The sequence below is a fragment of the Ptychodera flava genome, chromosome 1, assembly GCF_041260155.1.
Source record: "Ptychodera flava strain L36383 chromosome 1, AS_Pfla_20210202, whole genome shotgun sequence".
NCBI classification, from domain to species: Eukaryota; Metazoa; Hemichordata; class Enteropneusta; family Ptychoderidae; genus Ptychodera; species Ptychodera flava.
Genome location: NC_091928.1, coordinates 29,735,339 through 29,754,305, shown reverse-complemented (window position 1 = coordinate 29,754,305; position 18,967 = coordinate 29,735,339).

The window sequence follows — 18,967 nt, the reverse complement described above, 5'->3', positions numbered from 1 at the left end:
ACTGACCTCAGATATTCCACTCGCGCCTGCCAAGTACACGCACATGCAAACACACAATGCTTGTCTTGTGAAACTTAATTCTTCCGACGATACAAAACATCCAACTAAAGAAATCTTATTTCAAAAGATCTACTTCTGTTACGTTAATTTTGGATGGATTACAAGTTTCCACTGCCGTAGTCGTAAATTCGCAACAGTCTTCAGCGGTTATAGTTGGACAAATGTTTGCCAACAGAGATTAGTGGTATGCCGCCTCTTAGTACAACATTTCGCATTGTCATCATGACACACAACATATTTTAAGTATGCCTACTCCTCAAACCAAAACAATTATCTTCATTCCTATCATATAGATAACTTTCGGAACTAATATCAGTAGCAAATAGAAGAAAGTATGATAGAACCTAACTTGTCAGTTTCAAAACTTCAACGGGACAATAAGGTTTCATAAGGGAAACCTTCTGTAATTACCCGGGGAGGGGATTCCCAGCAAGAGTCACTTACCAGGGGAGGGGAATCCTAGCAAAGGTCACTTTATATAAGAAACAGTTCAAGGGAGCTTACTTTCCAACAATAACGCATGATGAAGTAGGCATCGCATGATGTATTTCCCGATGCCTCATCTGATTTAGTGAAATTAAATCACGCCTACGGCCGAGTGGCTGTTGCTCTTTGACGAGAAATACGAAGACAACTGTATCTGTTCTATTAAAATAGATGGTAGAATGCATCACGCCATAGCGTCATTCACTCTGATTTTAAGGTCTTTGTGCGTTTGTGGTTTTAGATTTTGTCACGAATGCCTCGTCATTACGAATGCCTCGTCATTAACAATGCGCAGTTTCGTAAGTAAATGTAGATAAGAAAACACTTACGAAAATACATACATACATACATACATACATACATACATACATACATACATACATACATACATACATACATACATACATACATACATACATACATACGTACGTACGTACGTACATACATACATACATACATACATACATACATACATACATACATACATACATACATACATACATACATACATACATACATACATACATACATACATACGTACATACGTATGTACGTACGTACGTACGTGCGAACGTGCGTGCGTGCGTGCAGGCGTGTGTGCGTGCATGTATGCATACAACCGAATATTCACAACAATTGAGATGTTTCAGCCAGAACTATTACATATACTTTGCCTTCTAGTGATTAATTCATGAGCACTTGGTATATTAGAGATATATATCACATTTAACTATGGATTAGTATCGTAGGAAGCAAACGAATATGGAATCGGAAATTAAAAGTCATAAAAACTACAATAGAAAACAAAGTAAATGATAAACGATGTGAAAGATTGAAAAAGCTCCGATTACGTCGGAGACAGTCACGATTGTGTCGCATTGACTTTAATGTTTCATTGCTGTTGCTTCGGAGGGAGAGACGCTCGCAAGTAGAAGGAGAATGGCAAGATTATCATGAGTTTTAAAGCATTTAGTCTCTTATTATACACGATCTTAAATCTTGGTATTTTGATTTAGTATGTACCGATAAAGATTCATTAACTAGACTTGACTCTCTGAGACAGCCAATCACAGATGTTGAATTTATCACGCAGTACTGTTCCTCATAAGACTCACTTCGAGTACATGGTTGCATTTTTCTGACATGAAATGAGCACACATACAATTACCACATACCACATATGGACAGTTATCTAAGACAGATAAAACGTGTTTATTGTCTGCACCTGAAAGGCGTAAGGATCACATTTTCTTTCTCAAAGGTTACAAATTTACTTGCATATTATTACTATCATATCTTCCTATTAAGAATAAATGTTAACAAAGCATCTACTTCCTTGGTCTCTTCGGCACCGAATAAAGAAATTCAATTTTGCCGTCATGAAATACAGTAATAATCATACGAATTTGTGCCGAGGGACGATTGTAAGGAGTATGCTAAAGTAACCCAGCCTGCATTTCAAAAAGTTCGAATGATTTACACCAGCGGATGTGCATTGTTGAAGCCTATGGAAATGGACATTATAAAAATTAAAATCATAGTTGATTAAGAAAGAAAGAAAGAAAGAAAGAAAGCAGGAAGGAAGGAAGGAAAGGGAAAAACAAAGGAAAATAAAGATGAGAAGAGAAGGAAAGGAATGAGGAAGGAAAAAGCCTATATTGTTTTGTTAGGCTCCAGCTAGTTTCCGAAGTTATGAGACAACTGTGTTAATTTTGCTGCATCTTTGTAAAGGAGATAAGACCCTTTAAATAAAAGAAAATATTATCTTTCATGAAAATATAGGTTGTTTTCAATTGTCCTTTAGGTCGCTCGTTGTAGCAAACGCCTTGAGCGAAAGCTTGTTTGGGAGTGCCCGCGCCACCCATAGATATTCAGACAGTATTTGACCGATGTTAACTTGGCTTGTGACAAGATAGTTAAATAATAACACACGCCAGCAAGGGCAAGATCACGATTTGTTGCCCGCCCAAGGGCTGGTGCCCGAGCCAAAGGCGAGGGTATCATCAATATTACCGTCATGAGCACCAGCCCGAGGGCAGGCAACAAATCGTGATCTTGCCCGAGCTAGCGTGTGTTATTAATTTTATTACACCGAACAGACACTTGTTTTCGAAACTTTGCTCAGAATGCAGTCAAGTGTCGATCGAGACTCGCCACAGTGAAACGTTCTATTTGTTGCTCTATCGCAATGCTACATGAAGTTGAATTAACGTCTAAAAACGAAGACAGTGTTGTTCAAGATTTTCTCATTTAATGTACTAAACGTCGTCGTGAACTTCAGGTCGAGCTAATTTCTTGAACCTTTACAAAAGCCATTGCTTTACAGAAAATAGCAAGCAAATTTACGCGATGATGTGGTACGCGCAGAAAGTACGCGCGGTATTCCAGAACGTGGTAGCGGGCTATATCACTGCACGCGACAGGGCTATATCAGCGCACGCGACAGGGCTATATCCACCTTAGCCATGTTCTATCACTTTTTGTTCTATATCACGTGAGTGAGGCTCAGCCAATCACAGTACCTGAATTATACGTGAGGTGTAATAAAACTCAATGAAATCATTTTGTGTTAAACCTCATCACAAAGCAGGAACTTGATGAACATAATTTCGCCAAACTTCAGACAGATTAATGGGCATATTTTTGTTTGTTTCTTTTTTGATCTATGGCAAATTTTAACAGAATACATTGCGAGATGACAACGCATCATATGTGGGATATTCACCAAACCTATGTACAAATACCCTGAGTACGAGGCGTCTGTACTCTCCTCTTCACTGAAATACTGAAATGTGTATAACCAAAGAGTCGCAGAAAGATCATAACTTACGTCCTGCCCACACATGAATATTATAAAGGAAGCAATACTCAACGAACGTTTACTGGGCAGCGTGCATTTAAGCATGAATTATTTGCAGCTTTTCTGATGAGCAAAGTATGTATCTTTTCTTATGTTAGTCGTACTTATACAGATGATTATAATTTCGTTCGTGTTGATTTCATTGGTGATACTGCAGCGTGTGATATAATTGGTTTCTTTCTTCGTTTCATCTGAAATTTTCCTCAAGCAAAATATAAAAGAATCAGTATAGAACAGGAAGTAGTTGTTAAATATTTGATTAGAACAAAAGTGAATTTCAATTGGGCGTGTGAAATTCAATAAACTCGACGTGTTACTGCTCAGAACTTGCATTTTTGCATAAATCAACTGCCTATAAAATTCAACCCGAAAAGGTAGGTCTTGGATCGTTCTTCTCTCCCTTCACTTGATCGGGTAGACATCGCGAACGTTGTTCGGACTACAATGGGTCGGCTAGCCATTGCCGTGATGCTGATCGTCATTCACGCGTTGATGTTCAATGGGGTGCTTGCGTGGCCAGATATAAACCAGTGTGGAGAAGTTTGCACAGCGTGTATCATTTGCCAGAAGGATGTCTCCAAGAGGTCTCCCAATGCAGGAACGCTTCGCATTCCCGGCGTGGCCGGCAAGCGAGGTACTAATAAGTTCGGAGTGGAGAACGCAGAGAAAATACTCTTCGATTCTGAAGCGGAAGCTCCGGCCCGAGGTAAGTCAAGTTATTGAACACAACTTTTCAAAGTAAACAGTGCAGATCGAGAGTTTGAACCGCTAGCAATGTTCATACAAATTTGATTAATTCTTTGAGCGCTGTAACTTTTTCCCCGCCAAAATTTTAGTGCAACATTTTAACCAACTTGTATGAATTTTTCTGTAATTTTTTGACAATTTTGGACCAAATGGACATCACATTTCATTGGCTACAGTTTGTTGCCAAAATTTTAACAAAAATCTGAAAAAAAATTTAGTGGAGTATATTTTCTTAAGGTGAGAAAACTTGACTTTGGCGCTCAAAGAGTTAATTCTTTTTAATCTGCATCGTTGCGTTTTTCGTTTGATAAAGTGGAACTAGCAGGGAAGATGAATGTTGTTCTTTAATAAGACAAAATCCATCATGTACAATTAGTTTGGCATAGCACAACTGTTATCACGTCACAACTACAAGATGGCGATATCTCAAACACGATCGCTTTAAAGAGTGAACTCTTAAAAAGCAAGAACTTATATAACGACTTTAGGCAAGTTTGCAATTGTGTTTATTTTACATTTTAGCGGACCAGGAAAAATGCGCTGGAGAGATATTCGGATTCTCAAACTTTTACAATACTGTTTTGGTCTGCCACTTGTAGTGGCTCATGTCGCAGCTTATCGAATAAATGAAATTTCACTGGTTTATTTTTGTGACCGATAATCATATTTTCCCAGAAGAGTTCACACAGGTATTTGGCATTTTGAGTTTGGAGTGTTGGTAAATATTTGGTAATACATTTGTTCCTAGAGTATCAAATTTTGCAAAGTGATTCCTCATTTATATTATGGATTGTAAAAGGCAACGTTTTGATGTGGCATTGCATGTGACCAACTCACTTTTTAAACCTCCACATACCATATACTTTTGAAAGTACAGCCCTTATGTTTTATATGGTTGCGGTACTTTACTCAAAGGATGAAAGGCCATATTTAAGTTAAAAGTGTCAATGTTGGTGCTAATGTTAAAAATAATTTAAGTAAAACATTTTGACGATGTTTTATGAATTCAATATATCCTTATACTTTGTACCTTGACTTTATGCAGTAAAATACGGGCAAGTTTGTTGTGCGTAATCGATCCTAATTCCGCAAGGGTAGTGATTAAAAGTTTCAGTCTGACGTTCAAAAAAGTGAATAAAATCTCCCGTTCTTTTGAAATGTTGAAAAGGCAGAGAAAAAGAAGAATGGAAATCTGGTGATTTACATGCATCTAAATACATTTGCACTTTTTACCCAACTTATGACTGCTTAACTTCCTTTAAGATAAATTCCACTAATATAACAATTTTAGTTTAAATTTTTGAATGTTGAGCAAAAATGTGAAGAAGTGATACAGGGCAAACACACTATGTCTTTTTGGAAAGTTTGAGAAAAAGTTTAAATCTTTGAATTTCAATGCGCTACATATCTTCATTTTGAGTGTTATGTTAACCCATGCTAGAATAGAGATTCGATGTGCCATCTACTGAAGCACGAGGATTGTTATGAATAAGAGACGTGCGGACGGCATCTTTTCGTTAATCATTTTCCTGTCGGCGAAAAAAATCTGATCAAGTTTGTCTCTCAATAAATATTTCAACATTCAATTAATTGGCAATATGAACGTACGAATGAGCTATGTTTCATGAAAATTATATCTCAGAATAGCTAACATTTTTCTCGAAGTGTTACCCTTTTCGGAAGGTGCAAATTTGTACCATTTGTGTTTGACCTGATAAAAGTGTAAAGGAAAGCCTGAATTCCGTAACACAGATATCAGACGAGTAATTAACGATGCATTTATCTATTACTACACCACACTACACTACACTACACTACACTAAGGGACGGACCATTAGATCTTGGAGGGGGGTGGTCAAAAACAGAAAAAAAAAAATTTCAGAGCAGAAAGTTAGGAAAAAAAAAATCTTCAAACTAGTTTGCAAAATAAAAAAAATAAATAAGAAGACAAAGGCGTAAAAAAAAAATCTGCAAAAGTCTTTAAAATTGGAAATTTTTTAGATTTTACCGACAGTAAGCAACTTTCTGTATTTTTAATACATCCTCCCGGCACATTTTTAATTTTAATTTATACATTTATAGTGACTGTATCCCTTATACTGGAAGTTGTGATTATCTTATCTTTTCAGGACTTTTGTATTCTGATCACTTGAAAATTATGAAATTATAGAGCCTGTTTTCTACTTGTTTCCTGCGTACAAACCAAGCAGGTACACTAGGTAAAACATTGAAACTATGGTATGGTTGTCAAGACAGAAAGTTGTATTTGCCTTTTAAGATCAAGGTAAACAGATGCAGGCCACATCAGTTTCATTTTTTTCACAGCATTTTATTACAATGATGAATGCAAGAATTGGTGAACAAGTAGAAACACGTCAATAATGATAAAACAACATATCAAGTCATTATATATTATTTTGCTTTTAAAAAGGCATTTTCAATTCTTTTTTCTCAAAAAACAGCCTCAAATAACAACAGCAACACATGTTTTAACATTCAACAATACACTACGTAGAATGCCATCTATCCAACAAATCCCAACACAAAAACACATAAAAGGGTTGAACTTTGAAAGTTTCGATAGCAATTACTGAATAAATCTGCATGGTTAATCGTTTTTGTGTAGCAAATTTCAAAGAATTGGACAAGCCCTTTCAGAGAATACAGATTTTTTGACCATGAATGGCATAAATTGCCCAAAAAGACAAATATTGAAATTTCAACACATCTATACACATCCAATCAATTTGGACATGCTGCTACAGAGAAATAGATGTTTTGATCAAAAAGGGCAACAATTGCTCTAAAAACACAAATATGCAAATTTCACTATATTATTTACCTTATTTTAGCTTCTCAGCTTGTCAAAATCAATTGCAAATCATGAGATATGCATGATGTTTGGTTGGGTGAATGTAGGCATTTCACCACGCAGTAGTAAGGGAAGCCAGGAAACCAAATAGTCAATTTTCAAAAGTATACGAAGCTACTGAGGAGCAAGAAGACCATGTTTCAGAGGAAGATGTGTAATCCGAAAAAAATGCTCCCAAAGTGCCACCAAATAACACCATTTTAATCTCTATTTTTCAAAGCTCCAACGGCAGGAGGGGGACACCCCCTCCTGACCTCCCCCCCGCAAAAATACTCCCAAGTGCCACCAAATAACACCATTTTAATCTCTATTTTTCAAAAGCTCCAACGGCAGGAGGGGGACACCCCCTCCTGACTCCCCCCCGCAAAATACTCCCAAAGTGCCACCAAATAACACCATTTTAATCTCTATTTTTCAAAAGCTCCAACAACAGCAGGGGGACACCCCTCTCCTGACCTCTTCCCAGTGTCCGCTTGTGTGGCCGCTTGTGGTGCTTGGCACCACATGTTTGCCCTCTTTATCTTCAGACAGCGACGAACGAAAAAAAAATTATAAATCTGAAAATTTACTCTGAAAAAAAAAATTTGCACAGCTAATCTCAATTGGAAAAAAAAATTTCAGAAATTTACAATAGTAAAAAAAAAATTTTCACAATTTCATTGTGACCACCCCCCCCCCCTCCCAAGGTCTAATGGTCCATCCCTAAACTAAACTAAACTACACTACACTACACTACACCATACTACACTACACTACACTACACTACACTACACTACACTACACTACACTACACTACACTACACTACACTACACTACGCCACACTACACTACACTACACTACATTACACTACACTACACTAAACTACACAACACTACGCCACACTCACCCAAACAAACCACACCACACAGCACAAAACCACTGTATCCTAGTCGATACTGCCCTGCACTGCATTACGGGTACTAATAGTAGCTTACAGCTGATGTGACTCAATACGCATGCTATTTCTCACCAGCGTCTGAGACAAAGGACGCCAATATCTGAACAAATTTAACAACCAAGTGAATTGCACTTTGCAAAGTAATAACACGTGATTTTAAACTTTTTAATTACACTTGTCAAATATATCATACAGCTGTATATCAAGCTGTTCTTTTTTGCTCTCAACAGGTTTCATCAACGGCTTCCTTGAACAAGCTTTAGCAAGAAATAACGAAGAATACGGAGTAGAACATTAGGATCATACACAGCAAAGTCAACGGACAAGACCAAATACGGAACAACTACTGGAGAAAGCGGGAATTATCTTATCTGTTCTGAAGGATCAAAGCTTAGCGGTGCAAATTGTCCATAGCCAGAAGGGACTCTATATATTTCCATTTTACAATCAATCAATCGATCACTGAACCAACAAACCAACCAACCAATAAAATGGTTTGGTTTTCTAAAGCTGAAAACTCGAATGCAAAGTAATGTTCAATGGCGCTTTATATCGTCAGAGCAAAAGTCAGGTGAACCTTTAAACATTTCTATAATCAATATGGTTTACTCGTATATACGACAATGTACTTTTACGGCTTTGATAAACTTGTAAGTTCTAGCTAGTATTAATATTCTTATGGCGATAACATCACAGTGCCGATTTACACACAGTGGGTATATGTGTGTTCGTCAAACATAGGAAAACATAAGAAATTTATCGATGTGTCTGCTGCTTTATAATTACATTACCAAGGTGCATTTGCCATTTTTATATGATTATTATATGCTGGCGTTTTCATGTTGGAGTAAAGCTGAAAAAGCTTAATCCTCGTATGTATTGTCTTCGAAATTTCAGATCTTTTAATGTCAGGAAAGAGATATTTCTTAATTTTATAATGCCGTTATCAGCAGTGAACTAATAATTATCCGATTTTCTGTTGGGGTTGTAACATCCTGAAGCAAGAGAAAGCCAGGCTTGACAAAATCATGAAAAGGGCGGAAACAGTCCTTGGAAATTCATTGCGTCAAATTGACCTTATTTACTATATCCGACTTAAAAACGAATTAAACCTCATTTTGACCGACAAGACTCGTTCAAAATTTGGTCGACAAACGCAGTGTTAGAAACGGCAGACTGAGGCCACCGATAGCTCGTACCAAGCGCTACGCAAACTCTTTTATCCCACTAGCTGTTAATCTTTTTAACACAAATTTTGAATCGTAAAAACTGAACAGCAACTTTCGTTGTTGTTTTCACTTTTTATTGCCTTTGAATCACATATATATATATATATATATATATATATATATTATATATATATACATATATACATATATATATGTATATATATATTATATATACATATATATATATATATATATATATATATATATATATATATATATATTGTATTCTATTGTATTGTTTGTACTGCATTGAATTGTATTGAATTGTATTGAATTTTATGAAATTAAAGATTACCTGTGCAAGAATTGAATATTTACGTAAGCATTCATTGTGATATTGCTTATGATGGTGCTGTTTACAGCGGTGCTGGCGATTGTTGTGCTGCCGCTGCTTATTGACTGTGCGTACATGATGATGACGATTGATGCTGATGACGATAATGATGTCGATGACAAACGACGACGACGACGACGACGATGATGATGATGAGTGATGATGACGACGACGACGACTACAATGATGATGACGATGATGATAATAATGATGATGATGATGATAATGACGATGATGACGATGATGATGATAATGATGACGACGACGACGACTAAAATGATGATGGTTGTGATGATTATGATGATGATGATGACGATGATGATGATGATGATGATGATGATGATGATGATGATGATGATGATGATGATGATGATGATGATGATGATGATGATGATGATGATGATGACAAACGACGACGATGATGATGACGATGATGATGATGATGATGATGATATACAATGAACACGGCAAAAAAGAACTTACTCCGCCAGCTTTTATATTAGAAAAGTGTTTAAAGTATTAAGTTAAAGTACTTAGTTTAGTGCCCGACAACTCTCTTCGAGATGCATGTTACAAATCGTTGAATTTATATGTCGCTCAAAACTTTACAGGACATTATCATGTAAATCACTTCTATGGCCGTATCTGTCTTACGCAGAGAGTGTTCGAATGCACTGCTATAGACCTGCACTCATTTTGATACAGAACAGGTCCCAGAGAAATCTTACGTACCTTTAATAATTTCTATATTCAATGACGCAATCTGACAAAGACACATAGATATTAAACTTTAACATGGACAGACCTATTTCTGAGCTAAGGCTTCACGTAGATGCGAATCTAGCAAGCTCTAAGACGACGTATATATTCCTTTTGAACATTTTTACTGTACGATACTTTCAAAGACACGATTGAAAACAAAAAATATAACTGACACGTGGAAAGTCGTGCCGTAAAACGTTGACGTGAGTATATATGCCATAATTGATCTTATTGTTAATTTGAATATCGTTCGATGGCCGCATCATTCTTTGGTGTCAAATTGCAGATAAGAAATATTTAAGTATGAGAAACACTAAGGGTAGAATCAGAACTCAGGGTTTATCTATGTAGACACTGTAGCTGATTGTAGAATACTCTTGTAAGGTGTTGATAGGCCTGCATAAGTGCATTTGTGTATCACATCGGTTAGAACTTGCCGACCACCCTTCAAAATTGGAAAGAATGAAGCGCCTTGTACTTGACGTAGATTTGATTGATTGATTGATTGATTATTATTCATTCATTCATTCATTCATTCGGTATACAAGGCATTCGGCCCTTGAGACAAAAGTTTACATAAGCAAGTATACACCATCTTGATTTAGAAATACATATTTCAAGCTTGCAAAAACTTTTCTCGTTTTTGAATGGCAAAGTAAATTAAATCTACTCAGCTGATTCAATTGACTTTCTGTGATTCCATGTAAAACTTATAACGAACAGGGGGATCATCAAGTACAATGGAATAAATCATTTCCTTGACTCTGTATTCTGGAAATACTAAACACAAGTGGCATTCATCTTCCACCTGTCCATTGTTACATATGGAGCAAAACCTTTCAGTCCTGGGTACTTTTGTTCTTTTCCCATCTACACTGTTCAATACGTAGCGAGTGGCTAGATAGTCGAAAGCGACACATTGCAACTCAAAATATATTTCTGTTTATCGTATACAAGGCATCCGAATTCAAATGAGCAGCAGTACTGTTTATGAGCTCATGAGTTTTGAACAAATTTGCACAGAACCAGAGCTCAGCTTGTTTGGGGAAATTTTCGATTAAAACAACAGAACAACTCACTATTGGAGAAAATATGGGTATTACTTTACAGCATCGGCGAGCTCGTATTACTGCGTTTTCACGACAAATTTCATGGAGAGCGATAGACACCTCAAATAATGTAGATTTCACTAAATAAAATCGTTCAAGACCAGACTGTAATGGACGTCATAAGAATTTCAATGCATTAAGGAATAAGCCTTGGGTATTGCCTTAAAAAACACTTGAAAATACCGCTAACGGTTGATTACAATTTTTTTTGACTGCATTCGCATGGCCAAAACATTTAAATGTTTCGTTATCATCCCTGGTGTCATGCGAAATCAACAAAGGACTTAATTGGACGCCGCGTGTCAAAAGGAATGCATCGGAAACATGGTGTAGAAGCAAAAGTAATAAAAATATATGTGATCACACGGTTTACCATACATGCTTCTTATCATGGTCATAGTGTTTTAGTTGAACACGGGTGAATGACGCGTGCCGTTCGAAAATCAGCACATTCGGTCATGATATGACCCAATTATAGAATTTAATAAACTATACAATAAAATTATCAATTGTCCTCCTCATCAAACTTTCAGCGTTAGAAGACCTAGATATGCTCAATGGGTGGCAGAGATCTGATCAAAATAGGCACATTCAGTGATGATATATAGCCCAATTACAGAAAAGTAATATAATATGCAGATGATGCAATATTTAAAAAGTTCTGATAATCACACTTTACAGCAGATGGAAGACGACAGAAAGGTTTTAAAGTTAAGCTGAAATTTACACGCAAATCTTTTTGGGTAGAAAATTGAAACCGGTGAAAAAATGTAAAGAAAAATATGACTGATTAATACAAACGAATGCTTTTAACCCACACGGGTCCTTGAAAAGTCTTGGAGCAGGTCAATTCTTTGCAGGCAAAATTTTGATAAACAAATATCTGTAAATTTACATATATTTTTTATGAAGCAGCTTACTGAAACTTTGTTGAGTAGGTTTGTCAATTTGGTCGTCAACTACGCAAAGCATTGTGTATTTTCTTCGTGGGTCGATTCAGTAATGATGATGGATGACTGAAATCAGTGTTAGCTTACGATGTAGTTCAATATTTAACAGTTTCTGTTCGTTTGTTACATTTTGAAAAAAATCTGTTATTTTGTATAAGACTGTAGAGAACCACAGGTAGTACAAGTTTTTTCCTAATGGCTGTAAAGATCTGATTTCTTGAATAATGACATATGTAATCAAGCAATGTAAATCTTGATGATGGAAATAAATCTATATAATAAAAATAATAAAAAAGAGCCAAGTATCTTCCATGATTAACAGAAGTATGATCAAAAGTAGCGCATCCAGTACTCACAGATAGCAATTTACAGCAATTCATTAAATATGCAAATGTGCCAATAATTGCATGTCGTGCTCATCAAACTTCAGCATATATAGAAGACGAACGATATACAGCTTTCAGAGGGTCTGACAAAATTATACACAATACACCCGAGATGCTTAAATCTTCTAGTCAAGAGTAGGAAATTGAAACGGCAAAAAATAATGTTTAGTATGACTTATTCTGATCCCTTCCCCTCATCAGTAAATTCATGCACGTCGTTTCACAGCTGGATTAAAAGCTTTCAGTCCTGCAATCAAACCAATGAAGATATACAAAACAATTATAGGACAAAGTCTGTGAACGCAACAGAGACGACGCAAATACATGTCATTCCACAGCGAAAAAACTATCATAGTCTTGATTTCTGTTAAGAGATAATGTTTCTATGTGATAAGAATCATTTGGGTTATTTGAGATGAGATTCTACGGAGTGCGAAAATCACGGACTGCTATGAAGCTTTCTTTTGGCAGTTCTGAGAAGATTTTGCGTGATTGCGGCGATCATGAAGAGCTGCATATTTATTGGAAAAGTCACGAGTTCACATTTGCTGTAAATGACGTACCTTCAAACCCCACAGTTCTTGTTTTCCGTTTTTATCAGAATACCCAGCAGCTAGTAAACTGATATGGTGTAAGTTTGAGTCAGTACTATCGAGTACGTGGAAGACTTAGTTCCAGATTGCAACATGGCTAAGTTTCTTTCAAATATTGATCATTATATACTTATCAACGCCTGAGGTAATAAAATGGAAACCCTCACCCACGACAATAGTACGTTTGCGTGATACAAGAAAACTGTCATAAATGTCGATTCAGCCACGTGGGGAACAGGGTTTGGAGTTTCGTGATGAAATCATCTGTTTTCACGTGTTAACGTTTCCAGCTTCGTGACACTTATTTAACTGGGAATAGAGAAACAGCAGATCTATGCGTTTCACACCCTGTTCATCGCCTCTGTAAGATAAACTTTGCTTCAGTATATGATGATTTATTTTGACGCTTTGTCGTTTAGCCTTTGTTCAAGACACATATAATTCATGATGAGCTCCAACAAAGTGAACGAAATGGTATTCAATATGTAAATTTCGTTGTCACCAAATATCAGTCATAGATTTTTGTATTTCTGTTTTCTTTCTTTCCACCCACTGATTGTAAAAATGCCCTTTTACCAACTTACCTATGTCCATCATCTAAATACCCCATCAATCCACCAACCCATCGACCCGTCCACCTTTCTCTTCCCTCTATATCTATTTATCGATCTATCTATCTACCGATCTATCTGTATATCTATATAATATATAACATGTAATTAGATCGAATATAGACCAAACTTTAGTCATAACTAACACGGATCTTATTAGATCTTATAAGATGACAAGGATCTTATAAGATGACAAGTGAAATTCAACCTGAGTTCTACTAGTCAGTCATCTGAAGATAGGGTTAATCCATGCAACCCTGAGTTGTGACGAAGTTTTTATCTAATCTCTCTCTCTCTCTCTCCTCTCTCTCTCTCTCTCTCTCTCTCTCTCTCTCTCTCTCTCTCTCTCTCTCTCTCTCTCTCTTCTCTCTCTCTCTCTCTCTCTCTCTCTCTCTCTCTCTCTCTCTCTCTCTCTCTATATATATATATATATATACAGAGACAGAGACAGAGAGGGGCAGTGATAGGGGATAAATAGATAGATAGATAGATCGATCGATAGATAGATAGATAGATAGATAGATAGATAGATAGATAGATAGATAGATAGATAGACAGACAGACAGATAGATAGATAGTAGATAGATAGATAGATAGATAGATAGATAGATAGATAGATAGATAGATAGATAGATAGATAGATAGATAGATAGATAGATAGATAGATAGATAGATAGATAGATAGATAGGTTTCGATTCATGCATCTAGGAATCGTCTGAACAGATCATGCGTAAACGGATGAGTCCAATATATACCATTACGATACTACTGAAAATGTGTTTCAGATGGTGTGAAGAAAGTGGTAAATATCTTCCGCTGTCAGTGGGCTTAACATAGAGATCTCTTTCTACCTTACCATATATGATACCTGTAGTTACGTAGTTACTATACCTGGTACATCAACAAATGTTAAAAGCAACCTAGAGACACCAGATGTTATCTACAACTTTCAATGATCCCACTGAATAATATGTCATTTAACTGCAGGAGAAAGATCGACCGCTGGAGGAGAAATTTGAATCTCCAGCGTGATGTCCAAGACTCTAAACCAAGGAACCTAAACCTTGGCATTCTTGTGGACTCCCTAAGATACACAAGAAGCATACTCCGCTTCGTCTGATTATCCAAAGTGTACAGCCCTCACCACCTACCTTGCAAACTTTGCTCTACCGATATTTTTAAATTTTCAACATCGTCGATAAAGAAAACCAACCTTCACCTTAAGTTACATTCCACGACAATGCTATTCCACTCACCATGGATGTGAAATCTCTTAACGTTTTATTCAATTTCGACCCATGACGCTGCTCTTTACGCCTTTTTGACGGGCTGACTCTGGTATTAGCAGACGACAGTGACTGCCTCAACACAATTGAAAATCAGGCAAGCTGAAAACAGTCATCATTATCAATATCTTTCGATTTTGCTGTACAAATCCAAAATGTCTCTCAAGAAGTCTCTCCAGTTTCATGTATGAGAGGACGCCATCGAAAACCCACCGACAGAAAAAAAATGTGCAGACTATAATCCTACTCCTTACAACACGGAGAAAGAAGACTTGGAGTCTGTAAATCATATAACTTTTGATGGCGTCACATTGTCGGATAAACTGGATCCATATAAATATATATATATATTATATATATATATATATATATATATATATATATATATATATATATATATATATATATATATGTCCGTGTCTGGGTCTGGGTCTGGGTCTGTGTCTCTGTCTGTCTGTCTGTCTGTCTGTCTGTCTGTCTGTCTGTAATTAGGTTACCCCACATTTTCACCACAGTTTGTTGGTTCGTATAAATGAGAATGCAGGCCACATCACACATGTTGAAGACGATGTTACATTATTCTAATAAACTGTGCGCATGAAGATCACCGTTGTTTAAAACAGCTTGTCGTGATCATCTAGCTGCAATGTGACCGTTCCATGTGGTGTTCCTACTGTACTTCCACAGAGGATTAATGGAACCAATACCACGACCTTCAGAAGTTCAACGGAATCTGTGTACCCCAGTTGTGGAAAACGAGTACACGGACATATTGTAGGTTCAGAGATTACTTTGATGAAGTTGAACTCATGATTAAAAATGCGGTTAACTCATTTTACGCTAGTGTTAATCGATTTATTCATTTTCAGGAGGAATTTCGGATAGCTGCATGTACTTTTATTCGTCCCTGGCACTTAGTTTAGAAAATATTAACCTCGTTGAACCCTACGGGCAATCAAACAGTATAGCTTCATATGTCTACCAAGTCCTCTTGGGCATTTGACAGCAAAACATCTGTCTACGTCTCTGTCTGTCTGTGTGCTCTCTCTCTCTCTCTCTCTCTCTCTCTCCTCTCTCTCTCTCTCTCTCTCTCTCTCTCTCTCTCTCAGAGAACAAGAGATACAAGATTCTAATGTGCTTACTTTAATAGTTCTAAAAGTCTTTTAATTAATCATTCAACAACATTTTAAATGCATGAACAATTTCATTATTGTTGCATTTCATTGCGCAAGAATACATTCAAATGTAAGTCTTAATGACATATTCATTCAAGGCAGTGTATTTGCTGATAATCGATTGAATGTTAGCGTGTTATCATCACATGAGATGGCCAGGGACACTTAAGTTAATCGTGTCGAAATGATTATGTTCCGCTTGTAGGATCAGCTCTGATAAATGCTCGTTCAACCTATGAGAGTTATGTCGGTTTCTTCAGGTTTCTTCTTCGCGATGAAAGTGGAAAGCGTTAATTTGCCCTTTTCTTTACAGCACATTTCACCGTCTTGAAAACAGCACATCTGAATGGATAAGAATTGAGAGGCAGGTGTTAGTATAAAGTTTTCACTAATTAATATGTCAGAAGACGTGTATATTCACGGGTTCTCAGTTGTTCTCAATTGTAGTATGAATAAACTAAGCTTATGTTAAAATACAAACTGCAATGTTGACAGATAATACGATTGGAATTAATTTGGGATAATTGGATCTTTGTATTTTTCAAATTTCTCAAAAGTGTTATGTGCCCTATAGCTGAATGTTTCAATATTACAAATTACTCATAAAAACAAGTGTATAAGGTAAAAAGAAAAGCAGATGAGCCTACATTTGCATATTAAACCGAGATTACTTCACTATCCAATTATCCCGAAATAGTTTCATTCGTGTTAGATGACTTTGTAAGAAAATTGATAACTGAATCCCGTTCTGATTGAAATGCCAACTTAGGTACTTTACCAGATCATGGTCCAGACGGTCGGACCGTGGCCACATGAACGTCACAAGCGGCCACATTGACCGTATTCTTTCACTGCTAACACGGAACAACGTACGCGTGCGTAGGCCCGTTCGACCTGCGCTCTGTCGTCTCACGTATAGTTCTTTTAACCGGTTCCATTATGCAGTGTGCTAATAGAACTTCTCAGCCGTAGGGTACACGCAGGGTATGTTACACATTGAACACTATGGCAGGTTACACCTTGACCTACGTTTTCGATGGATGACAAATGCACGAGACATTTTTAGCACAGCAAATTTGCGGAATTCTTGTATATCAAACCGTTGTACAGCTCAAAATTAGTATGCGTTTGTTGTTTTGAGTGTGTACACGATGTTTGATACAGCCACAGCGATGCATTGCGGGATAACCGGGAAAAGGTCAATTGATACATATAACAAGGGTATGCACTGAAATCATTTCAAGACAGTGTGTATTTACCGATGATATGGGTCGAACACATTTGCAAAAACGAAGTATGAAATTTGAAATAGCACAGTAACAAACTTTGAGTTGTGAAAATGACAGAAGTGTGGTTGACATATATCACTGAGGACAAATGTTTCGCTGATCCTGGATATGTGCGCAGCGGGTATAGGGATTCAAAGAGATTATAGAAGGACAGATATTGTGGCTAAACAGACTGATGCAGATAAACACACAAACATAAGCTCAGATTATTAGAAGCGCACACGATAAAGTTTACACCACTGCCTAAACTTGACAAATACCAGCGTTTGGAATTTACTACTTGCGGAAGTTTTCAAACCGAAGAAAACTGTAAAAGAACGATAAGGTATGGGACAAGATAACTATATTTATATCCGATGTCATGGAATTGTTCACAAGCCTTTATTTAGTTTTCTGTATATTACTTTTGCCAAAACAAAAACAAACAAGAAAAAAGACTAGTGCATTCAATTTTGAACTCCTCAAAAGCAGAAATGTTCATTTATCAAGTTCACTTTGACAGTAGCTGAAACCTGAAAGCAAGCCATTGCTTTGATTTTAGCAATAAAAGTGACAGAAGAAGTGAGAGAAGTAATCAACAGACAGTCTGCGGAAAAAGAAAGTCATTGACATGACAGCTTTTTCCCACACAGATCTAGACGTGGCCAGATGTGATTATCAGAGCCAAAAGTCACAACTGACCACTTTTCGTAATATTCATAAGTTTACTTTACCTCTCTGCTATCACACTAATAACATCCGAAAAGTCAAAGGTTGGCTCTTATGTTAGATTAGTAATACTCAATAAATTTTAGCTGACAACATGTTCCATTACGAGAAAGCTTCATTAACTTAGGAATACCCTACTTCCCTACTTAGTTATCAGAGGATCAATTTCACAGACCTGCCTTTCCTACAATGGTACAACAATGGCACCAGCTGGAAGAGATAAATATAGCAATGGAACATTAACACCTTTGGGGGATTAAAAGTCTTCTGTTTGTCACCCGAGTTGGTCAGGCAAGGACCCGGGTTTCAGGTACCATGCAAGTTAATGCAGTCTTTCCCTAATGTTCTAGATAAACTACCAAAACAGAATTTCCTTTACCTAGCAAATTAAATTGCATCGTGGACCTGCGTCACAAACCACGAGGTAAACAGCATGTCAGAAAAAGTTATTACGATCACGTTCAGCGCTACTAAAAACTTAAAGTAATTGCATTGGGATTTTCCAACCCTACAATGCGACCATACAAGAAACCGCTCGAAAAACATTTGCTTCATGGGGATTTCTCAGACA